This window comes from Excalfactoria chinensis, chromosome 6 (genome assembly GCF_039878825.1).
Source record: "Excalfactoria chinensis isolate bCotChi1 chromosome 6, bCotChi1.hap2, whole genome shotgun sequence".
Lineage (NCBI taxonomy): Eukaryota > Metazoa > Chordata > Aves > Galliformes > Phasianidae > Excalfactoria > Excalfactoria chinensis.
Window position 1 is genome coordinate 15738254 of NC_092830.1, and position 20689 is coordinate 15758942.

General features: G+C 40.0%; 1 protein-coding gene across 22 annotated transcripts in view; it reads right to left on the bottom strand.

Annotated features, from left to right (window-relative positions):
- The window catches only part of ZMIZ1 (zinc finger MIZ-type containing 1), a 318620-nt gene that overhangs the window by 67594 nt on the left and 230337 nt on the right, over positions 1 to 20689 (bottom strand). The window contains exons 1-2 of one of the 22 annotated variants that reach the window (XM_072339705.1): positions 18720 to 18742; positions 18130 to 18204 (exon numbers count right to left, since the gene is read on the bottom strand). The exons of 15 other annotated variants lie outside the window; for them this stretch is intronic. The gene's annotated coding sequence lies outside the window, so the exon portion shown is untranslated. Of the gene's footprint in view, positions 1 to 18129; positions 18409 to 18719; positions 18912 to 20689 lie in introns of those variants that run through there. 6 more of the 22 variants (XM_072339706.1, XM_072339708.1, XM_072339704.1 and 3 more) reach the window with 6 other exon arrangements.

Consider the following 20689-nt stretch of genomic DNA (forward strand, 5'->3'; position numbering starts at 1 on the left):
TAGAAACAGCATGAGCCAGACAGAGCTTTTTGCCCCCCTACCAGTCTTGAATATTTTAGGTCTTGTATGAGTGAATCGTAAAGAGCTGTGACACAAAGTTCAGTTTAACTAACTGCTGAACAGGAAAGCACTCATTACTCATTTAAAAGCATCCTTTGTGTAAATGACTACAGCAGAGAATGATGAATTAAAAAAAAAAAATAGAAAAGGAAAAAATCTCCCACAGGCCCCACGAACAGAGCCCATCTATGCAGCATGGTCTGAGCAGCAGGCGGACACCACTCACTCCTTTCTCTGCTCTCCACAGCTGACCTTGTTGGTCTGCTGGATCCGAGTCACTGCTCCATGTTTGTATACACAGCAGCAGCAGCAGCCAGCCCATGGTTCTAAATGTTAGCACAGACCCTGCCTTCACCCTGCCTTCAGGGCTTTGATTGCCAACAAGAAACCTGAGTCCTATGAAGAAGTTTGTTCAAGGAGAGGCACACCAATTAATATCCGTTAATATGAGCGGTTACATCACTGCACAAGAGTTCCAGGAAGGGAAGCACTACAATTCAATTTAACATGTAGACACAGAGGATATAAATTACCTACACCCTGTGCCGGCCACAGAGCAAGCTACAGCAGTGAGAACTACCCCTCATCTGCACAGAATTCAGCTGACCAGTTAATCTTATTGCTTTCCTAAAAAGTGAAATTCTATATTATTGTGAAAACTATAAGTTGCTGAACCCAGTTTAAAGAGCTTTAGAAGAATTAACCTCAGTTTAATATGCTGAAACAGGTAACTGAATACTGCACAGCGAAGGCCAACCTGGAAGGTGTCAGCAGCACTAAGCCTGCAGCGGGGCTCATCCCTACCCTGCAGCCACCCCTTCCAGGAGCTGTGCACCCACACAGCCCTTGCACAAAACTACTGAGGAACCAGGCTAGGGAACTGCAGCAATGGGCCTTATCATTGGCTTGGACCTGCTTCCTAGGAAAAAGCAACAATCACAGCTCTCAATATGACAAACCATTACAGTGCGAGTGGGGTCAAAGGCAGGACAAAACATAATGGTGTTCAATACAGTCATCCAGTATCTGGAAACAAGCTTCAAAGTAAAGTGACAAAACTTACAGGTGACACATTTCTTTGTCAGAGAAAGACAAGATGGGGAAGAAAACAAGGTGGATGGGCAACTAGATTTTATTCTGAGGAATGTGACCTTTTTTACCAGTTCGAAGTATGACTGGGTTCTAAGTTTGTATATCTTTCCAAGAGAAGGGCATGGAACTGTAAAAAGCTGAATGAAGTAATCAGTGTATGGTCAGAAAGATGACACCAGAGGGGAAATGGCAATAGTACTTCAGTTACTGCTGAGTAAGACAAAGATTCACTGTTCAGTGGAACATGGTATATGGCTTTGGTTACTCTGCCCTAAAATGCTAAGCAAATAGTCAAAAGTTTTAGAGATCAGAAACAATGACTGAAAAAAAAACACAAAGACATACAAGTGAGTAAACAGTGAAAGCCCCTATTATTGAGAGAGACATTAAAGAAGGCTATAGAAACACAAAGCTTCATGGAAAAGACATATCTAATAGAAAAGGTTTTGAAACTATGCTACTATATGCAAAAAAGTATATATGTTTTTTCACTTCTCCTAGTTTTCTCTTCTACACAGTTCAACACTCAACTTCATAGACAACCCTCCTATATTTATGAAGCCAAATCCAGAGTGGGATTCAAAATAAAATTCAGCATTTCTATGTATACGTGCTCGCTGACATTAGAAAAGATAAATGACATGAATAGGCATTATATTATAATCCTTATTATTAGAAGCATAGCAATAGCTGTACACATTTGTTGTAGTGACATCAAAGATCAGAAGTGGAAGAAAAAAGTTATTTTCTGCAATGAAAGATACTAACTTCAAAAAAACCCAGTGATTGCTCTTACCTAATTATTCTATTTTATCCAACATTTGCCTCTGCAATGAAAGTAACACATATGTAATTCTTGTGTTACTTAAAAAGGCAACAAGCTTAGCTCAAAAGCCTGAAAACTCAGGATTAGCAATCTGAAGACCAGAAAACAAGAAGTGATTCATACAAGACTGCTGCCTATACAATGAACTGGAGCAGTGCGTTTTAAATCAATCTGTTCATTCCAGGCAATGTGTATGTTGGGACAATTATTTGTTTTCCTTTCTCCAATGTTTAGTCACCATAAAAACCATCTACATGAAAACAGCTTGTGTTTTACAGTTCTGATGAAGCTTATAAAAAATTATAAAATAGAATGTGAAAAAGGAAACATGATGATACATGGAGATTATATGTCCAAATGACAAGAGGTACATGGAGGTCTCACTGACAATACGCTTAGCTCAGTTTCACATCTGAGGCAATATTTAAACCTTAAAGTTGAATTACAAAATGAACATTAAGAGTCATTAGCTGCCATGCCAGAACTAAAATGCCCATGAATTGAAGAAGGAATTTACATAGTGGCTTTTCTTTTGCTAATTGGAAGTACAGAAAGAGAGCAATTCCAGTGAAGTCTGGAGCACACCCAGGAGGAAAGGCAAAACCTGCAGCATGGGATTCTGTCTGCTAGGTGGGATTCCAACTACTTTTCTAGGGCCAATCATGCTGACACCCTCTCCATCACTTGGACAACTCAAGGATTCAGTTCCTACCCTAGCTCCAGATCCACGTGCTTCTTGAAGTGGGAACAAGGATGTGACTGGGCCATTTAAGCAGCACAGCCCATTGAGCAGGCCATGCCAAGGGGCAGCTCTTATCCTTGTGCTTTACCCTAGAAATCTCAGCAGGTTATTAAGGAGAGAAGCTGGTAGAAAATTCACTCAACAGTTTTCCCAGCTCATCTGGGATTTCTCTACCTTCACACAGTGACCTTGCGTAGTATTGCTCTTTTAAAATTGCATTGAATCAGTCCAGTGGAACTGTTTTTCTGCTTTCCCAGCAACAGATACTAAGATGTACACTAAATTGCCTTCTGATGCCTTATTTATTATATGCTATTTCCTACTAATTCCTTAAGATGAAGTGCAAATACAAGCAGTAACACATCAAGTTAAAACTAGTCACAGAAAGTGTAGCCTACACTGGGCTTGCATCATAAATCCTTACCTTCAATTTGTTATCAAGGTGGGAATTAAACTCTAATAAGCAAGTATAAAAAGGTCTTTTTAAAGTTCCTCACTTATTCTCCTTAACCTTAACATTCTCTGTTCTAAAACACATTACAAGGATAGAAAACTGCTGTTAACTGATGTTCATTAACACCAAGGGTTGGGGAAGAAATAAAGGTAATCAAATGTACGTAGCAAATTATGAGAATCAAATCCCACTCACCTTTTAGAGTTGTATTTATTTTATAGTTAGACATGGTAAAACTAACAAATAAAGAAAAGGAAGAAAAAGATTGGATTCATAATAATAGACACGGTTCTGTGAGCAGTTCTTGTGTAAAGAAAAAACAAATTTCTGAATTTTAGAACTAAGAAATAAGTGCTCCTCTCTGAGTGCATAACCCAGCCCCACTGCTGAGTGCTTGCAGGGGATGCCAGCACTCTTATACACTTCTAATAGCTTTGTGAACAAAATCTCTGTAACTCAACAATCCTGTGACTGCTTTTGGATGTATTGCTATACTGTAGTCGTCTACATGATTACATTTCCAGCTGCCATTTCACTGTAATTTCATGCAAATTCCTTCCTGTTTACATTTGATGCTTTTAATACCATTGTTTTCTAAGGAATTTCAAGAAAGTATTTACCTCAATGAGTCTGAACTGGTGAAATTAAATTAAACAAAATAAAAACAGTTGTATGTGCCTCTCTGCTGAAGAGGCTGCCTAGACTGCCAATCTGCATCACTCCTGAAACACATTAGTAAGCAATACGCAGGCTGCTAAGATAAAATATGGTGAAATTACAAACACTAACAAATCATAAGAAAACAGAAACTATGATAATAATTAGGTTAAAGGTCCTATTCCACTAACAGGGACAAGGAAGGAAACTGCACAGCATTGTACTAATTCAATTCTATCATAAACTGGCTAGGGCCACTGGTGTTGAGATGAATCATTAGATTCTTCTTCAGAATCATTTCCCTGCTTATAGCATTTTGCTCTTCACATCTGCCCTACCTATTAAAAGACAAGGAATGCATGACACTGGAGATCCTGCAATAGCACATGTGCCCCATGGGCACAGCTGACAGGAGCACAGTTACTAAACACACTCAGCTGGCTGCACAGAGACCCAGCATAGTGCTGGCCAGTCACCTCCCAGCACAAAGGAAATCTGCAAAATCTGCTTTCAAATCCCAGACTAACATTTTTATTTCACATCATGTTTCAGTTCTATGAAAGTGTTGTCAGCTCAGTTTTTCACATTTAGCCATATACACTGTTGTAAAGTGGAAGCCTGTAAAGCAAAAAGTGGATCTGAAGTCGTGTATTTTTATTAGACACTGGAGCTGCCCCTTCCCCATACCTAGTATCTTCTGTAGCTTGGGGAGCTCTTCTGCACCAATGTTCCTGAGCGCAGGCAGTCTCACAGGGCTCTGTGTGCAGGCATGTTGTTCAGGTAACCAGAAAGCAGATGAGTATGAGTTTCAACAGAGAAATGTACCTACAGCAAAATAACCAAAGTAACTTGGCAGAAGCCATAACTCTTGCCTGCAAGCACATTGTGCAGGAATGAGTGCTGACAAATAATCTAGTTCTGAGTTCAGCACAGGCTTCCTCAGGTAGAAAAAGTAAGCTGCTTGGTAAATCGTCTCCATGCTAGGATGAATTCTAGCCCTGTGCCTTGAGCAACACATTGGTCTACCACTAATTTCTCATTTTAGATTCACAACATCAATAGAACATCACTGGTGGATTAACAAGGTATTTAAAAAGGCTAAACACGACATTCCAGACGAGAGACTACCAAGTGCTAGAACGAGCTATTATGCTTAAACTTCCAGCACATGGAGAAGAGCTGCCCCACATTATTGTCATTTGATCCAAATACTGGGTATCTGTCAAAAGATACATAGAAAAAAAGAGCAATCAGATTTCCTGAGAGGAAAAGTAACACTGGAAGAAGATGACCAGTAGCAACATTTATCTTTGAACAGATCTTCCAAATACAGTTAGAGACTATTTAGTTGGAAAAATGGACCACATCAATTTTGGTGTAAAAGGCATAACTGTATTTTAATTCATTTACAAAAGGCTCACAGATGTGGTTTAGACAAAAGTTGCTCAAGCTGCAGCTATTCCTAGCTCTGGCAAGTTCCAGTTTCTTTCCAAAGGGTAGGTCACTGCATGGAAGAGGAAAAAAACCACCAAACAGCCTTGGGAGTATTTGAAAAACAGTTTGTAGTAATCAAGAGTTGAGTATTTTTATAGTGAAACAGGCTAAACCACTCCTTCGTGAAATTATCATGCAAAAATCAAACAAAGCTGAGGTTGCTGAAATAGAAAAAAGATTTTATATGCTTTTTGGTCAATATTTTGGGGCAACCAAAATTCAGAGAAGAATATAAAAGATGAAACCCATTTAAATTAGGTTCATCATTTCTTTGATAGTTGTTTGAATCAGAAACTCAAAATAAAAGCCCTTCTGGACTAAAACCTACAAATTACATATAGGTTTGAACCAGACTAATCCCAAAAAAGACTTCTGAAGAGTGAAGATTTATTTATGCAATTCCATAATGCCAAGGAGAATCTCATGGATGTATGACATCTTGCTGAAGCTCAATTGCTCTCCAATCTTTAAATGTCAGCCTTTTTTCCCCTACAGAATTTGTAGATTAAGTTTGTTTACTGACATTCATGGATGCCAAAACTAAAAGAAAAAATGATGCTATGGGGAGGAGGACAGATTCCAGGGATTTATGGAAAAATATCCTTTGGAGAGTGTCTGGAAATAAATGTGCTAGAACATGCACTTCATCTAACCACAAACTATCAGTACATTTTCAAACTCCCTACACTGACTAACTTTAGGAACAATCAGTGTTTGAATACACAGCATGAGATAACTACAGAATAAAAGATTCTGCCAGGGGCATGTTTCTTAAATTTGCTATTCCTTGTGACCACTTCAGTAGATATTCTGCCAGCACAATCACCCTTGAAAAGTTTGATATACATGCCTATTGCAAATAAAGTTTGTATCAGCAAAGTGATTTTGCTGGTTTATGGCTTATACTAATACCTTGAGTGAAACAAGCTGTATCAGCAAAAGGACACTTTTGCTATAGAACTACACGTACCTTAGCACTTTTGTTTGTACTGAGAATTGTAAATAACCACAGCCCTTAACGCTTCCATGCTCACACAAGTTTTATGCATAAGATCTTACTTAGGTGATCTCTTTCACACTGCTGAAAGTTTCTTGTCCTTGTATCTTAATACCTTTCTTCCAGAGAGATCCCTGAAACCAAATAACACTGTATCTAAAAGGTGCAGGCCTCTCACATCACACGACACTTAAGTTCAGTGGAAGACAGGTAAATTTTCAGAGCTCAGCTTATGAAAATGGAAGGGTAGGCAGCTCTGTTGGAAAATGTAAAGGGTTTGTATGAGGTAAGCAGACTGATTGCTAATTTATAGCAGCAAAAGTTTAATTAAAATTTTAAAATTTATCAATTCTATAATTACCAAAGAATGCTTGGTTTGATAATCCCTCTACTCTCTTTTCTCTTTTCCCACCAGCACTGTCAAATGCAACACAGTCCTCTCTCTTCCAAAGGCAGAGATACCTTCCAGCTTTTCAGAGAGAAATTACCATCACTGGAGAAAATCTGATTATGGATTATTCTGCTGTTTGAGTCAATACTGATCTATCTGGATACTACTACACAATCTTCAATTTCTAGTGTAATTAGGACAAGAAAGGGGAGTTAAGGACAGGCTAGAAATATCTTAATCATCAATGAAATCTGCAGCAGAAGCTTCTGGAGAGTACCACTCAGATTCTTCCCCCTAGGGCACGCGATTCATGCAAAACTGATCTCAAAACAGATTACGCAAACAATGAAAATGCATATGGGAAAACTCAACTGTAGGGTCAAGTTTTAGATGGTGACAACTGGCAAAAGTTTTCAAAAATGCCTTAGTCTGCTAACAATCTAAAGTCTCTGAAGATGTCTTAGAAAAAATTGCCGAATACTGTGTGTGAAACTGTACATCATCTTGAAATGGCACAAATTAAAAGGGTGGCTTAAGGTGATTCCACTGAAAGGAAACTGAGATCCACAATTATCCTCCAGTTTAAGGTAACTAGAGCTTTTTAAAGTGAGATTTTTGAAAAATTAGAAATTGTTTGATATACATTGTGAAGATCAACAAATATAGAGACATTCCAGTGTAAAGACAATGAATAATAAATAATACTTTCACAGTAAGACATAAACTTTCATACTGCAGTAAGACAGATATTTTGACAGTCAGGCTACTGCACAAATGCAGGCACAGAAGCAGGAAGTGAGACAGTGTTAGGAAGAAGTGCCAGCATACACTAAACAGCATCAAAAGTAGGCAGAATGAAGCTGCAGAGGAAATACACAGGCTACTATTTGGGACAACACTAAGGTGAGAGACCGTTCAGCTCACATGTACTATCACTCCATGATCAGACTTCTTCTCTCATTTCAATTCGCTCCAGGCCATTCTGACACCTTTCATAATTTGTACATCCTCAAATTGATTAAATGGCTGGAAAACCAAATGCATATTTCATGTAAAGTACCCATCACCCTATTAATCGGGATGATGTAGGCAAAGTCTGAGTGTTCACATGGGTTGGACACATGCTCTGGCTACAGGAGAGACATTTGTAATTGAGAAGTAGAAAGCTCAGATTAAAACCTAGCAGTAATGGAAGCCACTAAAACTGGGAATCAACATGGACAATGAAACAATCTAAGCACTGACAGAGGTTCCCATTTTCTAATGATCTGCTTCAGCTTTATGTGATTTGACACTAAGAACACAGCAGCAAATCAGGACTGATCAATCTGGCATGGTGGAAACCTGTTTGACTGCACAAACTATTCTTTCATTGCAGAAAAACTAAAAAACTTGTTAAAGAGTAGGTATCTGAGTACCCTGTGATCTGAATAAATAAACAACAGTGAGGTATTGGAAAGAGATGTCCATTGTTCCCCATTTTTTTTTTTTTTTTCCCAAGCTTCTTTCATACCTTTGCCATGAGAGAGAGTAGAAATGGTAATGGTTGAGGTACTTCCTCTTAATACAGCAATACAACCTTTAAAACACTGTTTCTTTGGAGCAAGAAAACATTCTAAACTTTCCCCAGTGGAATGCTGCTGCTTGAGCAGAGCCCATTCTCTCAACCAAGCCATTAATTCTGCTCCACTTCAAACCCTTCCAAAACACTGTGGACAATTTTACTCAAAAAGAAAATTGTCAATGACACGTCTGTCACTCATTCCCAAGACAAGCACAGAAAACAGTGTAATGTCTGGCTTGCTACCACAAGCTCATCACTTTTGCATCTGCTAGCAACAGCTGATGAGATCATTCACTAGACTGTCAGGAAGTAAAAATATTACCCATCAATATACTCAAGCTCTTGGATCACAAGGGACAGTCCATCTCGTGACAATCTCCAGGGCTGCCCAATGACTGATTTCATACTCTTATCTCTGTCCCTTCTTGCTCCTTGCCAGGAGGGCCCTGGGATATTCTTGGGATTTGTATACCAAATAAAAGGGAAACACACCTACAACTTTAAGAGGTTTAGAATTTTGAAGCATTCCAGCTCAGTATTTAGTATTGAGTGTAACTGCTTTTGAAAGCTGTCAAAATTGACACAAGAGTTACTCTTTCAGCAGGATGGCAATTTATCTATGTGTTCTCCTTGCTCAGATGCCAATTTGTTCCAGCATCCATCCCAATTAATGTTACCTCAAACAACCCAAACATTTTTTATGTGTCTGTGAGGGGTGGGATTACTTCTTTTCACTTTAATAGCAGAGACCACATTTTATTTTGCTCTTACAATGCTTGTTTGTGCTATATGAGAAAAACAGAGGTGTAAAAATCTCTGTAATAGGTCTTCTTGTAAATGGAATAGCTTCAGTGCATTTCCCTCTCTCAGTTACGTTTAAGGTCTCAAACGAAATACTTTCAACAGCAGCATTTCATTAGCTTTCTTCCCTTACCTCGAGTCACCCTGATGATGTTTAAAGACTGAGTCAGCACTACTTCAGAAGCCAAAGTTGAATTAACTTTTAAGCAGTATTAACAACTTGCAATAATTGGAAGTGAACATATTAGATGCAGCAACCTCACAGAGACCAGAGACTGTGCTGAACAGGGACTCAGCACGCAGGCCCAGATAAGGGGACTTGCCAAATCCCACTATAGGGTGCACATAAAATTGGTCAAATTGTTTCTCTGGTACTTCTCAGTTTCTTTTGGGTATGACACATGTAAATTTCTCTCGATTAATGAATGTTACAGAATGTAGAGATGGTGTTAATAACCACAGGGCACTGTGTTATAATGACATGGAGACCATGGAGGTACTACAACTCCTTTCAGCATTCCATCTGAGAATTGACCAGCAAAAGGTAAACTATCTCTTGTGCTATCTTAATTTACTCAGGACAAGCTGCAAAAGTGGTAAAAGCATAGTTACCATCCTTGCAGATCTTGCTCTGCAGTTTCTAAGGCTGTCAGAGCAGCACCTTCTGTGAGCACCAAACTGACTGCAAAGACCTCACAAAGAGGACTGACATTCCCTTCTAGCTCATGTCATTGCACGATGCCCACGGACTGACAAATGCATATATCAACATGTCCTGACTGCTTGCTTAAAGAAGCAAGTTCCCACTGAAATAGCTGCAGAGCTTAATCAGAGCACTACAGGTACAAGAAAAAAAAGGAAAAGAAAAAAAAAAAGAAAAAAGAAAAAAGAAAAAAAAGAAAAAGAAAAAGCCAGAAAAGACAATTGAGAAGGAAACAAGGAGATTCCACATTTTTCCTTATACATATGTTTGAGAAAATCAATTTTTTTTTAATTTATTTTTTATTTTTTATTTATTTTTTTTCAGTTTCTAAAGCATTACTAGGAAGTAATAGCAAAACAAGCAAGAAAGAACACTTAAACCAGTTCAAATGTGTGTTCAAGTGGACGTAAGAAACCACTTAAAGCTCTTACAGGATTATAAGCCCCTCTGACAGGTCTGATAATTTTCAAGGCCTAATTCTATTACAGTATCCGGCAAACTGCAAGGGCACATTTTACTAACTATAGGCCACCAGGTCACGATAGATGTTGACAGAAAACATTAAAGGTTAAGTAGATATAAGGCCATAAAGCACTTCAAGTGGTACAATGGCAGCAGTGTTAACTAGCAAACACGGGACTGCTTCAGAGGAGAAAAAAGTAGTCAGGTCTTTCACCACCAGCAGTCACTGGGAATTCCAGAAGAACCAGGCATGCAGGATGGCCAGAACTGGGCACATTCACATGCCATGAAAACCCTCTTTATTTACCAAGGTCCATTTGTTATTCATAAAGTGTAAGACAGGACTAAATAATACGAACAAGTTTAGCAGACCTACATGCACAATAGATTTTAGAGGTCTTCTGCCAGCAATCTCCAAGAGAGGCAGTGCAGTTGGACCCACACACATCCCAGCAGTGGGCACAGACACCAGCCAATGGCCCCAGCATCAGCTACAGCATTTGGATTTGGAGAATTACACTCACATGCTCACAGTGATGGCAATGTGAGCCAACAGTAAAAAATTATCAAGACCACAATTTTCTGCTAACTCCCCCCCCACCCAAAACTTATTCAAGAATAACTGCAGGTGGTCACACATACTTCAGCAATGCAGAGTATTTATTCAACACATTAATGCAGCAGCTGTAACTTGGAGATGCAATTTTGAGTACTCTGTTCTTAAAGGTGTCTAGTTACAATAACAATGGCCTCAACCAAAGAGCATAAAAACTAATATTTCACATTTCAATCCACAGAAAGGAAGGTGTCACACAAAAGTTGTTTACAGAACATATTGCCTGTGTATATGGAAAAGGCTTGCAGCTCTTTGGCATACTTTCTTCTATACAGCACTATGAGGATATTCACTAATAAATTATCAGTTTTTTGGTTTTGTTTTTTTTTAAGATAAAAATTGAACTCCTCTGAATGACATCTATCTGGATAAGAAACTACCACCATTGAAAACAGTTGAATTAAAAGCTGTTCATATCTAAGGGGGGAGGGAGTTGACTACTGACCAAATCTGACATACAAATAGCTTGCTAATTTGTCAGTGAGCCAAAATAAATGGAATGGGCTGGCTACAGGTGCAGGTAAATGCCTCAGAAAAAGATGTCAATAAATCATTCAGCTCTCTATAACATTTTAGATTACAGTCATTTAACACAAAGAACACCTTTGACTCTGCAAGATAATTTGTGAATGCTTCAAGTGAACCATTTTAAGTCAACACTAAAGATGGGACTTTAAAACTTCCTTTATTTTATCTCTTATAATTGACTCTTCACTGAAATTATAAATGGTGTCCTCTATGCTGCTTACTGCAAAATACAAAATCCAAGACTTAGGTTATTATGTAATAATGATCAACTAACTTTCCAAGTCCTAAACTCTATTGATGAGAGAATAAATCTCTCCCTGATATATATATATATATATATTTAGATAGAAACACAATGAAGCTTCATGAATATCAAGTGATTCATACAGCCAGCATCCCAGTCCCACTAAATTTAAAAGTGCCTATATCAAACAGTTGGTCATGGCATATTAAACCTATTCCTTCAAGTCCTCATAATTCTTCATCTCAAATACCTCTTTAGGATAGCTTATATCTTTGATCATACATACTCTGCAGGGCCCTTTCTTTTTTTAAATGATATGTAGATCCACAAATAACAAACAGAAGCTTAACCACATGTTGAAAAGAAGGTTGTTCTCATATATGGCCCAGAAACAAAAATGCCTAAATATTCCTATTTTTCTAAGAGGTACACGCAAGAAGGATAAAGCCATTTATGAAAATGATTAAGATCTCTGATTCCTAATCCATTAAGACCATATGAAAGTGTACATGACTATTTCTGTTTTTAACTTGATTCCAATGCGATTTGTCTCTAACTACGTATTTCTTGAAATCCACAAATTACTTTGGATAGTCTCCTTAAGGAACTTTTCACGTAAATCAGTCAACAGAAAAACCACAGTATTTTCACCCCAAGGAATAGTTAGAAAGCATTCATAGCCATTTAATAGGACAATCTTACAATGCCAGTCCACCTTAAGGGGAGACAGTGCAGTTGAGAGGTTTCTAACCTCCCATTTGCTCTATTACTGGAAAAGCAGTAAGCATGCACATGGATGCAAAGGTAAGTACAAACATAAAGAACTGATGCTTAGTTCCAAAAATACGCCACTAGGAAACCACCAATGGATGTTATTGCACCCAGGATGGGAGGAACTTTTACACACTTACAACCAAACATGACAGCTATGCACACTGCCAAACATGCATTATGAATCAGAGCCAATAGCCAAACTTGGATGGAGCCCCAGTTACAGCTGCAAAGTTCACTGAGGTATTACCAAACATATCAAAAAACAACAAAGGGTACGATACAACCTCTGTCACATCTGCTGTCTGAGCAGCAAGGCTGGAGTTAAATCTATCGACAGCAACAAAATGAGAATGTTGAGAAATATCAGTAGCAGACCTCGCTAAGAGAACACGGAGACCTACAAGCTGCTCAAGGCAGGCAAATAACAGCCTGTGATCAATAGAAGCAAATACTGCTGGCAGATCAAGCAGGATCAAGACTACATAAGCCACTGCAATCTGTATGCATAAGTAAATCATGACAGGCTCCTCCAAAAGCCTCCATGTTAGGGCAATGCTTGAAATACTAAACTTTCTTAAACAGTTGGAGAGTGTCAGTACATAAGACAGTAAAAGTAATGGTACTGTTAACATCCTTCTTAGATGTTAACAGAATATAGATAAACAAGAGATTATGCAGAACAGGATTTTTTTTTTTTTTTCTTTTCCTGCTACTTAGCAATGCAATTTCTTGTTAATAAACTGCTGAATGTATTAAATCACTAGAGCAAAGAAGAAGTCAGTAAGGTGCAGAGCTGTGCATTGAAAACAGAGGCATCTGACAATCTTCCATGAGCAGTCTTTGTTATCCTTCTGGACTTGAGTAAGAAAAGATACCCAAAAACAAGTAAAGGAGCGATTTTTACAAGCATTCCAGGTTGTCCTAGTTCTGCTTCCACTAAATCACTCTCTATCAGCTTCATTTATAACTAGGGTAGGTCAAATTTTAAAAGTCCAGTACAAGTATTTTAATAACAAGAATGAAAAAAAGAAAAAAGAAAAAAAAAAAAAGAAAGAAAGAAAAAAAAAGAAAAAAGAAAAAAAAAAGAAAAAACAAAAGAGAAAAAAGGAAAGAAAAGAAAAAAAAAGAAAAATGAATTCATCTAGGTATTGTAGGTATTGAGGTATTGCAACATTACACTCAAATATAATTCTAACGAAGTTGCATTTACCAACAATTGTGTGTTTTTGCCTGCTTCCAGGATTTTAACACAGCAAGAGTCCAGTTTGCCTCTCCTCTGAAACTGAAGGGATTTAAGAGGAACTCAGGAGGTACAGAAAACACCAACTGTTAACAAGCAAATTCAGTTGGAGGAATTAGACACTGATAAACGAACATAAAAGGTTCTTCATCAAACTGATGAGAGCTGTACTTCAGTTACAACAAAGAACAAGAGTTAGGAGCTTAGCTGGGTGCCTGAACATGTCATTGGTATCAATAAAGACAACTGAGAATGAAATTAACTTTTTTTTCTGGGATAGATAAAACTGGCACTGGTTGCACTGGATCAGTGTTGACAGAACGAGCCCCAATAAGCCCAGAATCAGGACTAGTAACACTCCAGAGGATACAGGACATTTCAGAATGATTCAGATCAACAACTAGATACCTATTATGGGTACGTTGAGTGGCAGCCTTCCACACTGCTTTAGTGATTACTGTCCCAAGGTCACTATGTCTTGTCTTGATCTTACAGAGAAAATCCTTAAGGGAACTTGCAATTAAAAATGCAGAAACAGCCCATGTACGTGCCAGACTGGCTGGCTGCCCCTCATTGATGATGAATGCATACACACTCTTCTCCATGCCTTAAAAGCTATTAGTGCTTTGTTTTATTCTGCATACGTGTAACTTCTGGTAATTATTGAAACATACATCCTATTTTGAAGGCCAGCTCAACCTTTTACACACTGAGCAAGATGATTTGGGAGCAATTATTTGTCCTCGGAGGCCTTCCAGTCTGCCTTCCAGCCAGACCCAGAGATGCTTTCCTGGCCCGCAGAGAGGGTCAACCATCAGGCAGGTGGCAGAGGTCATCTCCATTTTCTTGCCCCCATTATCAAGCTTGGCACTAACCTAATGACACTGTTTTGGAGAATAGCCCTGTTCCTCCAAAGGTGCATTTTGTGCCTAGGAGAACCTAGTGGGAGGGGAGGGGTAGAGTGCTGAGCTTTCTTGTAAATTCACACAACACTAGCAAGTTACTCCCTGAACTAGTATTTTATACACTTAAACCCTTTTGCTAAGGCATTTTGTGAGCAGGTATACCAGGTGGAATTTCTGTCCCTATCTTGCTGTTGGAAGAGCCAAGAGATATTAACTCAATGTACTTTCCCAATGCTTTAACTTTTCTCTACTTTTATAAGGAACTGCTTGTTTTTGTCACTGGAAACAAACAACCAGAAACTCTGCACCACAGTAAAATGGATGTTTCACTATATTGATGCTAGTGTTTCGTCACAGCTCTTTCTGGTCTATTCTGGAAAAGCAACACCAGGCAAACCACCTAAAATTCAGAGGACTGGCAATGGGGAACTTTGTTGCAGCACTATTTTTTAAACCTTGAGGATATGTCCGTGCTGCATTATGTGCTGTACCCTGCAAAGTACTCAAGGTACAGACCATCCACTCATCCTGCTCAGCAACCTGCATGGCTCTGCTCCCTTCTGGTACCCAGGTCAAGTCCCCCAGCTCCATCCTGAACCCCTCTGAACTGTTCTGCCATCAGCGATGGCTGAGCAGCACTGGGGGAAGCCTTGCTGTTGGCCTCCAACAGGTGGTCTCATGGGGGCCTGTGACAGTGACTTCCTCTGTGTTCTGCAAAGCCTCAGAGGAAGTTTTTTTTCTGTGTCAGACTCTCCTCTTAAGTTAAGAGGAACAAAATAGAGAACTTCTTCACCTGAGATCTCTGGAACATCACAATTTTAGCAATGTTCCACATCATGAGGTTTCTGTTGCTTTAGTTTTCCTAGCTAGCTTTTACTCCCTTGGTGTTAAATATAATGTTCTGTCTTCTTTTGCCATGAGAGAAAAGAGACATTACACTTGTAAAATCCCATAGAGTGACAGTTTCCTGTTGGTTGTCCACTACTAAGAGTTCTTGCTTCTGTTGATCACTAATACCCTTGATTATAAGGAAGTACGACAACAGCAGCCAAGCAGCCTTGCATCTTCACTACCCCAGTGACAGCTGAAGCTAGTGTGGGAACTTCTGTGTCATAAGCTTAGCTTGGGACACAGAAAAATACGACTCACTTGGCTGAGTTACACATCCAGTAATTGGTGTTTTGGGGGCGTGGGCTGGGAGTTGAGCTGGATTTAGGAACTGTTAGCCTAATGGCCATACAAACCTTTATAACAATAGAAAGTTTACCTTGCTAGATCCTTCTCTCTAAACTATCACTCTGTAATTAAAACTGCACCTGTTACTACAACAAATTATTTTATTAACTGAGTCCAAAGTACCCACTATTAACAATTTTCTCACTGTTAGTTCGAACACTTGACTTTTTTATTTGTGACCAATATCTTTTCTGTGTCACAGGGGACCTTCCTTTCTTGGGTGCCAATGGCATATCCAGCACAAGGGTTCCAGGAATAAACATCTGCACAAGCAACACAAATAAGGGTTTCTCTGAAGTATGTACACAGCAACATTACTGTCAGGTTTGCTGAGACCCCGACACACAGAGATCTGTCATTTATACCCATCTTACCAGAAACCTAAGCCAAGTTCAAAGCTTAAGACTAAGTTTTGAATTTCTCTCAAGATCAATATTTTCAATTGCTACTACAAAACTGTACCTTGCCCATTCAGAAAGCTCCTTTACTTGTGAAACATCACTGTATTTGTAGCTATATTTCCCCAAAGATTTCTGAGGGGTTCTCCAGAAAGGAGTAAGGTAATTTTTTTCTTTAATCAAAAATTCCATCCTAATTTCAAAATTGAGCCTTTGGTAATAGTCTCCTGCTTGCTTAAAATTAAACTGATGTGTTACTGATTGAGTTCTTCTGATGGAAATATACTTAAATTTACTTAAACTTTTGTTCCTATGTTTTACTCTAGTTTAACTGTCATTTTCATTTAAATAGTAAGCAAAAAGAGGAACAAGATTCTGCTAAGCTGATAGGTGACAACACAGAGAAAACATGTTTGTTCAGCTTCCACTTTTCTGTGTTTTAGTTAGCTACCAATAACAACTTTATTTACCAGCATGGCTGCAATAATGTTCTAACTTAAGGAAAAACCTGAGGGAATCACAGGTAACTTAGAGCAATTTTAACTGGGCCTTAATTTTACGTACTTTCATTTCCAGGCAGTGTTTGGGCCATGCCAACTGTTTCTCTTAGGTCATCCCAGCCTACTGAGACTTCTTAAAAGAAGTGGTCTCCACAGTAACTTCTCTCTTTCCAAGATCCACCGATCTGTACCACAATCATCATCATCTACTGTTTTCTGAGCCAAGATAAAATGTTGCCCTAAACAAGGATTCAAGCTGGCCAGTTCAGCCAGTCACCTCTGTCAGGATGGAGCGTTTCTTTGATCCAAAGTCAACAGATACTATGGGATTTTCAGCCAGATCTTAGCAAAGGCTCACCCGAACATAGTCAAGGTATTTTGTGAAGTCAGTGCAAGTTTTAATGACAAGTTTTGACAGTGACTTCAGTGACACTGAATGCTGATGCTATTTTAGATAAAAGTCTGTTTCACTTTTTGCTGCAGTTTTACTGCTGGGTGAGCTGGTAAGCAGAACAGCAAGTTTTCCCCCAACAAGCCATGCTGCTGCTACTTGCCAGGTGTAAACAGCAGAGTTCCAAATGCTAAAGCCACCTAAATCTGATGAGTTTAATTTTTGCTGTACCTTAATCCATATCATGTTATTCAGGTACTCACTTTAATTCACATAACTCTAACAAAAAATAAACCACCATCCTGTGCACCACTTAGCAGTCTAAGATTCACTCTGGCACCGCAAGTTTTAAACTTTCTGAAAACTCTTAAGACCACATGCAAATTCAATAATCTCTTTAGCTTTCACACAGGCAAATAAATTAAAAAGACATTATTGGTAAACACAAGGGGCAAGAAGCTTGTCATCTCAAATACTGAGACTACTGCTGACATGCACACTTCTTGGGAGCCGTCTCTGAACGCACTTACGACAGACACACACTGTTTGCGAGTTATGCATGACAAGGTCTTCATAAGACAGCGAAAATGAAATGGTGGCAGCACCACTGTCGCTGCCGTTTGCAGAACAGCACGTCATGTTCTGACAGTACCAGGCAGGCTAAAGTTGAAGAAAATACCACTGATGAGCACTGTTGCTTTTTGGTTTTACAACTACAGGTAAAATAGAGATTGTCATGCAAAAAAATTACACATTTCACCTTCTAAAATAAGAATATCATAAATGCCAGTTAAATGAGCCAGATGTGCACTTCCTTCTCACATCCCCAAACCTCATCGGGGCGCACACAATGAGCAGTAACTGTATGCAAATCTGTCCCAGTTTCCTCCTGAAGCTGCCTTTCATCCCCTGGTGCTGCTGTTTCCTTCTGACAACATGCAGCACTGCCTTACCCACAATCACCCGCGCTGCCACACACACACACACACATTCAGGCAGGCTGGCACACACACACACACACACACACACCCGCCCCCCCAAGAAACCAACTTACCCACAAGTTATCTTTCATTCAGAAAACTAGTCCTCCTTTGCTCCCCCTCCTCTGCTTTTTCCTGTCTCTCTTCTGCTGCAGAAAAAGGCCACATATGTCTGAAAGCACTTCTAGGCAGGAACCAGCCAGTGCAGAACAAAGGCAGTCGGGGTTGCCTTAATCTCGGCAGAAGGCAGCCAGTAGCTATTTTCAAGCTTGTTCTCTCTCCCCCCTCTGAGGGCACCCTGCTCTGTTTCTCCCTCTCTCTCTCTTTGCCTGTCCAGCTACTGCACAACACACATCAATTATTCATTGCTTGTCTCCCGGTTTCCAGGCAAAACCAATCACAGATGGAGTCTTGCTAATGGGCTCATACCGTACTTGCCAACAGGCTATTTGTGCTCGAGCTACAACCCTCTAGAGACAATAAAGAGAATCAGGTTAAGCTTTAAAACTTCACACATACGCGAACAGACCTAAAACAGCAATATACATGTAAGCATCCGTATGACATTGCTTAGGAGTACGTCTTTGGCAGACGGCATGGAAAAAGGCTGCTTTAAATCTTCTGAAAGGGTTTTAAGAAAAATCAAACGCTCAGAAAATCTCACCTCAGCTGCATGTTACTGATATTGATGGTTTTCTTTTCTGCCTCTAGTGATCCATCTCTTGCCTTCCCATTATACCTCTCCCTCCTCCTCTCATACTCATACACGCGCACGCACACATACACACGCATGCAGCCACAGCCACTTTGCCAGAAGGGAGAGGGAGGGAGGGAGAGAGAGAGAGGGAGGAGGGAGAGAAAAAAAAAAAAAAAAAAAAAAAAAAAAAAAGCAAAAAGAAAAAAAAAGCAGGCAGCTCACATTTCAAACTTGCAAGGAGGGGTGGTGCTTAAAACGCCAGGACAAAGCCTCCGCCTCTGGCACTCAGCCAAGATACAAAAATAAATCCCCTTGATCAATTAATTGGAAGCAACACTTGTCCGAGTCTGCATAACAAACCATTAAGGTCACTGAGGCTGAAAAGTCTTTAGATTTGGAAAATCTTATACACTTGTATCCCCCCTCCCCTGTTTGCTGAATGCTGTTGACTAAATCCATCAAACTAGGCACGCTAATTAGCGGCCAGAGCCGCTGCTGCAGTGGAGCAGCACTGGCGGCACCTGGCAAGGCAGCACTCAGCTAGGAAACCCGTGCAGGGCTGCACCTGCATGGGGTGGCTGTACCTGCACCTGTATGTGGTGACTGTACCTGAGCCAGGCTGGCTGTACCCAGCCATACAACTACTTGGAGGCATTAAGCTTCAGAGAGGGGTGACAGATGTGGGCAGTTATTTGAGGTGACAAAGTTGTGTTTACCGCTGATGGCATCCCCAGCTGCAGTAGCGCTAACTGCCCAAGTGTTAGCCAGCTGCTCAACACCTTGCTCTTGCTTGGTAGAGGGGCAAACATCCTCCCCCCCCCCCACCCTGCCGGCATGGAAACTGAGGCAGGCAGCAATGAGAGCAGTAGTTCACCGATGGGAGTTGGGAGGATACAGGAGATTGTTAGTTTGATTGCTTGGTTGCTTTGTTTTTGTGATTTTGTTTACGTCTGGAGCTCAGACCTACTACAGCTCTGCCTGTCCCTGGTTCCTCCCACCACCAACCACCTTTCCCACGCACCTCCCTGAGTTTAGAATTACATCGATTTTTAAATGAGCATCACATTTCAACTTGTGCTACAGTGTAGCCGATTTCAAGAAAACATCTGGTGCAAAACACTTGACAGTATCAAAGAAACAACAACAACAACACACGAACAGGAAGCAAATATGACCATTTTTTTCTCTTCCCCGGAGGGAGAATTGGCAGTTGGAACAGTGGCCAGCCCAGAATCAGTCTTTTCCTGCCAGCCCTTGTGGTGCGCAGCCACTTCCTCCCCTGCTGCTCACTTCAACAAGGCAGTCAGGGCCTGTGCTGCACAGCCTGCCCACGCCATGGCCAGCTCCATGGTCTGGCCTGCCCACATCACAGCCTGTCCCATGGCCTGGGCTGTCCCCAGCGTAGAAAGGAAGCAATCAATGCCAAAGGATCAGTAGATAAATAAATAAATACTGGCAAGCCTGCAAAATTTCTTTCAGTTAAAAAATGGCCTCAGATTTCTCTGCTGTGTTTACAATCACTTAACGATGCTTTATAAACACCTTAGCAGAAAGAGTCTGCAACATGACAGATCGGAACAGCAAACTATCAGAGATATCAAAGAGCAGTTCTTCTCAGAAAAGTGATTCCACACACTAATAAAAAAAAATAAAAATAAAATAAAAAAAAAAAAAAAACACATTGTCACATTTCACTGTGATTTTTTTCCCTCCTGGGAACCTACTTCAAAAAAGTACTACACGTGTTTTCTCCCAGCTCCCACTCTTGAAGCAGCTGCTCCAGGTCAGGCTGTTATCGCTTCTGCTCCTCAGCCATCAGACCGAGCAGTGCTCTCTGGTGACACTTCTGCAATCTCAGGGCTGCACAAGTGTGGCCAAAGGAAGACTTCTTATACAGTATGGCTGCTACAGGTGTTACCAATGCAGTATTGGGCTGG